The sequence below is a fragment of the Homarus americanus genome, unplaced genomic scaffold (assembly GCF_018991925.1).
Source record: "Homarus americanus isolate GMGI-L3 unplaced genomic scaffold, GMGI_Hamer_2.0 scaffold11022, whole genome shotgun sequence".
Classification (NCBI taxonomy): Eukaryota; Metazoa; Arthropoda; class Malacostraca; order Decapoda; family Nephropidae; genus Homarus; species Homarus americanus.
The window spans coordinates 18,166,320-18,175,374 of NW_024737068.1; positions in this window are offsets into that span (position 1 = coordinate 18,166,320).

Here is a 9,055-nt window from a genome sequence, read left to right on the forward strand (position 1 = left end):
GTAAACTCGCGAAACTATTATTTGGCGAAACTTGACGAATTATATTATACCGAAATACCGATATATATTTCTATCGTAATTTATGATATAATTTCGTGGTTGTGCGCATGCGGATGTATAATTATTTGTTTGTTTGTTTGTTAAGGAATATATATATATTAGTATAAAAGAAAATACTACTGAAGCGGAAGTCTTGTAATGTATGCAAGTGTACGTTCAGCCGGTCAGGCAATATGTAGGTGTGTGTGTACGTGGAGCTACCGGCCATTGCAGTGTATGTATGTATGTATGTCTGTATCTATTTTTGTATGTATGTATGTATGTATGTATGTATACGTAGTCAATCACGCAGTATGTATAGAGATAGGACGCTGAGCTAATAGTCATACAGGATCTATATATTTGGGGTAATGGTCTTAATTCCTCCTTACATTGTGGCTACGTGGTGTTAATTCCTCCTTACATTGTGGCTACGTGGTCTTAATTCCTCCTTACATTGTGGCTACGTGGTCTTAATTCCTCCTTACATTCAGGCAACGTGGTCTGGAGTTAACATTAAAGACTTGGCGGAGTAAACATTGACTCAGCTGGTAAAGGCAACTTCTTCACTACTACGTATAATATTTGGTTTCATGAGTCATTCTATACCGTGCGAACAGTAACCAAGCGGCGGTCACCTCTTTCGCAATAGGTGGGGTGAAATGACTGAAATGTGTGGGAGAGGGAATGAAATATGTGGGAAAACGTAAAATAATATGAACATCAGTACAGGAATTTACTGTACAATGGTTATGTCTGGTGCCCTGTTGTCGTTTATGTTGGCAACAGATATTCACTGACTGAACCATGGTCTCGGATTGGCTAATTAAGTGACCAATGAGAGACGTGTATACAGGTAGGTATTCAAAATAGATATAGCGCCTACGGAGGTATAAGAAAATAACAATTGTAAAACTGTTTTTCTCGTTTGATGTTATTATTTTGACTAACGACTCTCCTCTCTCATTGGTGAGCTGTATCAACCAATCAGGCGCCATAGATCGACAAAGGATACCTGAATATACTTGTTGTCCATGTTAGGTGGCGCAGTGTACGGGGGCCCGACCACACACACCACCTCGGGCGAGAACCTCTTGAGGGAACCGACTGTTTGCTAGTGGTGGTGATGGTGTTTTTTGTTGGTGGTGGTGATGGTGATGATGGCGGTTGTGGTGTTGGTGATGGTTGTGGAGGTGATGCTGTTATTGGTGGTGATGGTGGGGGTAGTGTTGGTGATGGTAGAGCTGATTGAGGTGGTAGTGGGGGGGTAGTAGTGGGATGGGGTGTTGGTGGTAGTAATTCGAAGGAGCCAATGGGTGAATATTTCTCCACTTGATATTACTTCAACATTTCAGTGACAAGCAGGTTGGTGGGCGGCGCTGGCTCCTCTGTGCAACACAATAATGACGATTTAGTTTTCTGTTGTGTGTTATTTATTCATTAAAGTTTACGATCTATTGCGATAATTTTACTTTTTAGGTTGTGGTTAAGTGTGTGTGTGTGTGTGTGTGTGTGTGTGTGTATTATACCATATACGAGAAGGAAAGGGGTGGTGAGAGAGAGTATGAATAGTTATACAGTATGAGTGTTGTGAAGAGTATAGTTGAGAAGAATGTAATATCGATGGACAGGTCACATTATTTTTGTTATTCATTTTTAGAATATTGTTAAACTCTCTCTCTCTCTCTCTCTCTCTCTCTCTCTCTCTCTCTCTCTCTCTCTCTCTCTCTAACAACTTTACTTATCTCCCCAATTTGTGAGGGGCGAATAAAGACATAGAACGTAAAAATAAAAGAGGAAGATAGATAGATAGAAGTGAAGAACGAGGGTAGAAAGGCGGAAGTAAAGAATTATTAAGACCTCGAGTGTGAATGATTATTACTGTGTATAAACATTTAGGTCACACTGATGTTTACAAGATCTTACGTAAGTTTTTCGTGTAAACATTCCATAAGTGATATACGTGTAAATTATCTCTATATAAACATTCCATAAGTGATAATGTGTAAATTATCTCTATATAAACACTCCATAAGTGATATACGTGTAAATTATCTCTATATAAACATTCCATAAGTGATAAACTATAAATTAACCATATAAACTTTCCATACGTGATTTTGCATTTTTTTTTGTCTACTAATTTGGTTGTTTCTGTATATCGGCTGTCGTGGGTAAACAGTGTGAATAATATACCATCTGGACTTTGATATAAACTTTCAGTGGTAAAAGTACAAAGTTGAACGAGAGTGTAGCGAAAGTTTGTATTACTCCCCAGAAGTGACCACAAAAAAGTACAGTCATTTGCCTAGAATTTAACTTAGAATTGTGACAGCTGTTCTAAGTCCTTTCACGGGGAGGGTTTATAATGTAGAGTAAAGGATTTTCTGTATATACAAAGGATAGAGACACACATAACATACACACACACACACACACATACACACACATACACACACACACACACACATACACACACACACACATACACACACACACATTAGTATCAAACCAGCTTTAAACCACTGACCAGACTCCCTTTAAAAACTAGACATGTTTTACTGCGCGACACAATACGATAATCATCAGATCCGGAACATTGAAGTCAGACTTGAAACCTTTTATCTAGAAGCTACAATAGAATTACAATGATATCTTACTGAGTTATAAATACAGAATGAACTGGGTATCTTATCAATTTCCAGTACTCTTGTGACGTTAATAAGAGTACATTATTATTATTATTATTTTATTTATATTTTCTCTACTTATAAGCTCACTAGCCGGTCGGGTCTGTTGGTCTTGTCCAGTGTTAGTACAACAGGAAACCGGAGCGCCCGGAGGAAACCTGTGATGTCTGGTTGGGCCACACTGGACAACACCCTTCCCACGTATGTCCCGGCCACACAGGACACGAACCCATGATAATACAGTTACCCGCCGCTGTACCACTATCTGATGTTTTTGTGTGATTGTGTTAAATCAAGAAAATGTGGATAGGTAAAGATGGAGGGAACACGAGAGAAAGTGAGAAAAAACATGTAATGGAAGCAGCACTGGTAAAAAATGAGTACAGGAATACGGAAAAATAGAGAGAGAGATAGAGAGGTGGCGACAACAATCACTGAAATATGAGCCGAAGGCGAAGAGCCAGTGGAATCCCCAGTGGGTGAATACTAAGTAGAGAGAGAGAGAGAGAGAGAGAGAGAGAGAGAGAGAGAGAGAGATAATCGAAAATGGGGAGATATTGGAAGGACTGGGAGGTGATGATGATGTGTGGAAAGCTCGAGCTCTGACAGAGAGAAACAGAAGAAGATGAAGAGAAGTAGAAAGAGAATGAAATAAAGAAAGAGAAGTAGAAAGAGAATGAAATAAAGAAAGAGAAGTAGAAAGAGAATGAAATAAAGAAAGAGAAGTAGAAAGAGAATGAAATAAAGAAAGAGATGGTAACGTAAGAAAAATGAGAGTTGGCAAACAGGCGAACAAGAGATAGATAAATATATAGAGGGAAGAAAAGTTCTGAGAGACTTAAGTAGACACATATGTGTGAAAAATGAGACAATATTCTTGCAAGAGACGAGTAGAAAGACAGACAAGACGGATAAGACTTCAATGTGTGAAAAAATAATACAACTACTAGCAATGAGACGAGTAAATGACACAAAATAAGAGAGAGAGAAGGGGAGGGAAGAGGGGGAGGAAGCCAATATGTGAAAAACCAGGGGAGCTTCTGGAAGTGTGTTGACATGGTGGCGAGCTGAGTTGAGTGGTGGTCCGCCACAAGCAAGCCAGCCAATAATAGGCCGGCATTTCTCATGGTGTCTGTGTGGCTTTATTACAACGCCTCTGACTACATGTGATTTTTTTTCTACCCGTGTATTTTTTGTTTTGTTCCTGCGATCTATTTGTCAATGTTCATATTGTGTTTTTTAAAGATAAATTGTTCATATAGGCTACTGTATTTCTGCTGTTGTTCGTTCGATCTATTTCTAAGACTTTGCTCATTCGATCTATGTTTACTCTTGTTCATAATGTTTATTTCTAAGATTTGTTGTTCATACAATCTATTTCCATTTTTGTTCAAATTATTTTTCAAAATCCAAATGGTACTGTAAGATATATCTCTTGTGTTGTTCATATTAACTACTTCTATCAGAATTAATCATGTGATATATTTCCAGGAATAACATATATTATACAATATACTTCTGATGTGATATATATCTGTTTGAAGAAATTTTACTCCTAAGATGCACAGTAGTTAGGCACGAGATAGGCAAATAAATAGAATAGTGGATGATTGGAATAATTTACCTCATCATTAACTGGAACACGCTGGATAGCTTCAAACATAGGCTGGGTGGATCTATGAGCGATAGGGGTCGGGTGTAAACGGGACTGCCCAGTATGGACCAATAGGCCCGCTGTAGTTTCCTCCATTATTGTATGATATCACTTACCGATATCTACATATTTGTCATACTATTTGGTTCTTCTGTTTGTTTACCTCGCATAATATAGTTCATATTCGAGTATTTTGATATTTATTACAACTGAATCTTTTTTTTCTGTTAACTATCTATTTCCTTTATTTTACGAGTGCAAATCCATTTCCTCTGAATAGTTTTAAACGATCTAAGTCCTGTGATTTATATTATCTCAAACTATATATTTCATCTTTGTTATTAATGTTTCCTGAATTTTTTTTCAACACAACCGATGTTTTTGTAAACATTTTACTCACATTTTCATATTTTTTTTCCTTATTCAGAACGATTTTATTGTATTTATTAAACATCTTCATGCTACTTGGGGGTTAGGTTAGGTTAGGTTAATTAGGTTACGTTACGTTAGATTAGGTTAGGTTAGGTTAGGTTAGGTTAGGTTAGTTAAGCGTCCGTGATCGCAGTAAATTTATATTGTTATTCGTGTTACTGTGAGGTGTGTTGGGAGCCATATGTGACGCCTCGTAAAAGTTTTTATTATAAAGTCATGAAGAATTTTACCCCCCCCCGTTTAAAGTCTTCCTGGAGTGTTGTTAAAGTGCATTTCCAGATTTACATTTTCTTTTTACTCTAATTCTTCACAAACACTTAAGGGGGAATGTTTACTCGCCATTCTACATTTCATCATTATTTCGTAAATGTTTTTGTATGTTTTTATCAGTAATTTTAACTTTTTTTGCTGTACTGCGATTTTTTATTTTTTTGTGGGGGGGGGGTGGATTTTTTCATCATACTGTCAATTATTTTTTTAGATTTGATTTCGCTATTTTTTTTTTTAAGATTTTTTATCAATATTTTCCTTTAACTTTTTTATTTAGATTTTATGTATACAAATATTTTACTTTTATTTTTGATGACTCATTCTGGTAGGCACTCGGGAAAAATATTGTTGCCTCCTTAAAATTATCCTTTATTTTCGCCCTCAAAGTTTCAAGTAATTTCCTCTTTTTTTCATTATATTCTGATAAATTTTGATTATTATAGTTTCAAAAAGTTTTACCTCCCTTTCTTCGTCTTTTCTAACACTTATCTTTTGTTTTCTTATTACATTCTTACTCTTAGTTCTTCCTCTTCCTTCTTCCATTTTTCCTTTACTTCAGAAACAGAGACACTCAATCATAAGTACTGTACATTTCACCACATAAGCAGCAGTTCTTTCTCTCTCTCGGTGACAGTCTGGTGAGGAGTGGTTATGAGTGGCTGTGGGTGGTTATGAGTGGTTGTGGATGGTTATGAGTGGCTGTGAGTGGTTATGAGTGGCTGTGAGTGGTTATGAGTGGCTGTGAGTGGTTATGAGTGGCTGTGAGTGGTTATGAGTGGCTGTGGGTGGTTATGGGTGGTTGTTAAAGCGGACCATAACACCCGGAAACACAACTCAATTGCATACTCATACGTGCAGAATTCCTTAACAATTTAAGGTTAGATAATGACCCAGGAAGAGGCTTAAGGAGGCGGTGTGGTGGCGAATGTGGGTGATAGTTGTGGTGTGGTGGCGAATGTGGGTGATAGTTGTGGTGTGGTGGCGAATGTGGGTGATAGTTGTGGTGTGGTGGCGAATGTCGGTGATAGTTGTGGTGTGGTGGCGAATGTGGGTGATAGTTGTGGTGTGGTGGCGAATGTGGGTGATAGTTGTGGTGTGGTGGCGAGTGTGGGTGATAGACTGGCCAATCTATGAAACAGTGGATTAGTAAAATTCTTTGACGTCTGTCGGTCAATATTTTATCCTTTAAACTTTAACCAGGATATAAAATAAACATTCACTATACCACATAAACCAAACACACACACTAACAGGTCAGTATCTTACTCTTTCATCCGAGCTAGAATTCAATACTCCTGTTTGTAAGAGACGTTTATTATCTAAGGAAATATTTACCAAAGGGGATCCGAAAGTCGAAAGTCAACCAGCGTCTTATTGTGAGAGTTGGTGAAGGCGTTCGTACATAAGACGTACAAGAGACGGACCAGTAAAAGGTGTGGGTTGTTCTGCTGGGGAAAGTATTTAATCGTTTATAATCTAGTGTGGGTGTAAATTATACTGATAAAAATGATATCGTAGTAATTATGGTATTGTTAACCCTTTAGAGGGCTGGAGTTTCTCTCAGCTGATTAAAATGGTCTGACGTTTGTCGGAATAAAATATCTAAGCGCGCCGCTGCCTTCTGAAGGTTTAATAATGATAATGACGATATTGGTGACGGCTGTGATCATAATATTGATAACAGTAATGATAATAATAATAATATTAATAATAGTAATAATAATAATAACAAAAACAACCACCCTCATAACCAGAAAATCGTAATAAGATCACAAAAAGAATATAGTAATAATAATGGTAATAATACAGTAATAAGAAATCAAAATACGTAGGATCTAAAAATTTCCTTCCCATGATATTACGACACGAGCTTGTACCAGCGAGGGAAGGAGAGGGGGGGGGAGGGAGGGAAGGAGGCAGGAAGGAAGGGAGGGGTGAAGAGAAGAAGGTAAGGAGAGAGGTAGGAAAGGAGGAAGGGAAGGAGAAAAAGAAAGAGCAGGGTGTTAAGGAGGGAGGGAAGGGAAGAAGAGAGGGAGGGTGTGAGTGATTGAGTTAAGGTGTGTCACTGAGTGTGGTGATGGTCGACATGCACTCAATAAGTCATCTGTCACTCTAGCTTGTTATTACCCAAGAGGAAATGGTTGATCTCTTTTTACCCGCCTACCTCAGGGGACTTGTGTGACTGTTTTTTGATGTGGTGGTGGTGGTTGTAGGACTTGTAGGTGTTGTGTGGTGGTGGGAGTTTAGTAGTGTGTGTGTGTGTGTATGTGTGTGTGTGTGTGTGTGTGTGGTATCTTCTGACTGACGAAACCAAGAAATAGTTATACATAAACATACATATACATATTTATCTTATTGAAAGAAAATGATACGTCCCAGAAAAACCCTCCAGTATTGCTAGACTTTCCCGCCATTACAAAAAATCTCTGCCGATGTTGTATTTAAATGACATTTATTACTTTCAAAGATTAATTTTACGTTGGTATTATTATTATTATTATTATTTTTTTTTTTTTTTTTTACATTACTTAAACTTTATTTCGATAAATAAATTAATGGTGGTGACAGTTTTGTAACGTAGCAATATAATTCATAATCCTTGGAAGTCTTGGTAAATAATATGATTGATAACCCTTGAAAGCCTAGATAAGTAAAATTATTCATTGGCCTTAGATTGGAAGCCTAGTGTAGTAATATGATTCACAGCTCTTAGGAAGCCTACCAGAATACATTAGTTGAGTCATGGTCGAGGAGAGGAAGCCTACTGTAGCCCGGCTCAACGGTTCATAGATACGAGCAGAATCCTTAGAGTTATTACAGGACTAATATACTGTACATCTGTCACCAATTCTTAGAGAACTTTTTTTCACATTTTTCCTAAATATTGTAATATATTATTTCCTCACTGATATAAATAATTTTTTTTGTGATATGATTAACTAACGGGAAGGTTATGTTACTTTACGTTACGTTACGTTACGTTATGTAATGTAATGTTAGTATTAGGTATAGTTGCTTTGGTTAGGTATTAGGATATTGAATCATCAGGTGAAATAAGCTGAGGTGTCTAATCATCACGTGATTAGGAACAAAGTAGGAAAGGTTAGCTTGGGTTAGGTTAGCTTGGGTTAGGTTAGATTAGGTTAATGTATAATAGGTTAGGTTATCATTAAGGTGTTTTAATCATCAGGAATTAAGGTGGAATGTCTTATCTTCAGGTGACCCGGAACATGCAGGGCAGGGCAGACATACGAACCATCGGCGGGTGTGAGGAAATGACCCAATTACGCTACGACCACTGCTTGTTAGGTAAGGCTTGTGGTGTGATTATTATAAGCCCATCCCCACCCTTCTCCTCCTCCTCCTCTACCCTCTTCTCTCCTCCTCCTCCTCATCATCATCATCATCCTCCCTCTCCCTCTTCCTCCACCCTCTTCCCTCCTCCCTCCCTTATGACTGTTGTGTGTGTGTGTGAGAGAGAGAGAGAGAGAGAGAGAGAGAGAGAGACTCCCTAGCATGGATCAGTACTTGGCAGTGTTGAAATCGCCACACTACATGCCTGTCTTGCTAGGATATAACTGTACTGAACGAGCAACATGATTATTGCCTATTATTATTATTATTACTGTATTATTATTATTATTATTATTATTATTATTATTATTATTATTATTATTATTATTATTATTATTATTATTATTATTATTATTACTATTATTATTATCATTATTATTATTATTACTGTATTATTATTATTATTATTATTATTATTATTATTATTATTATTATTATTATTATTATTATTATTAGTATTATTTCAACGAGTAATTTTATAACTTATTGTTCACTTTTGAAGATACGAATAATTTGATTTATAGATATTAGAAAACCGCTACACGTATTAGACATTAGAAAACCGCTACACGTATTAGATATTAGAAAACCGCTACACATATTAGATATTAGAAAA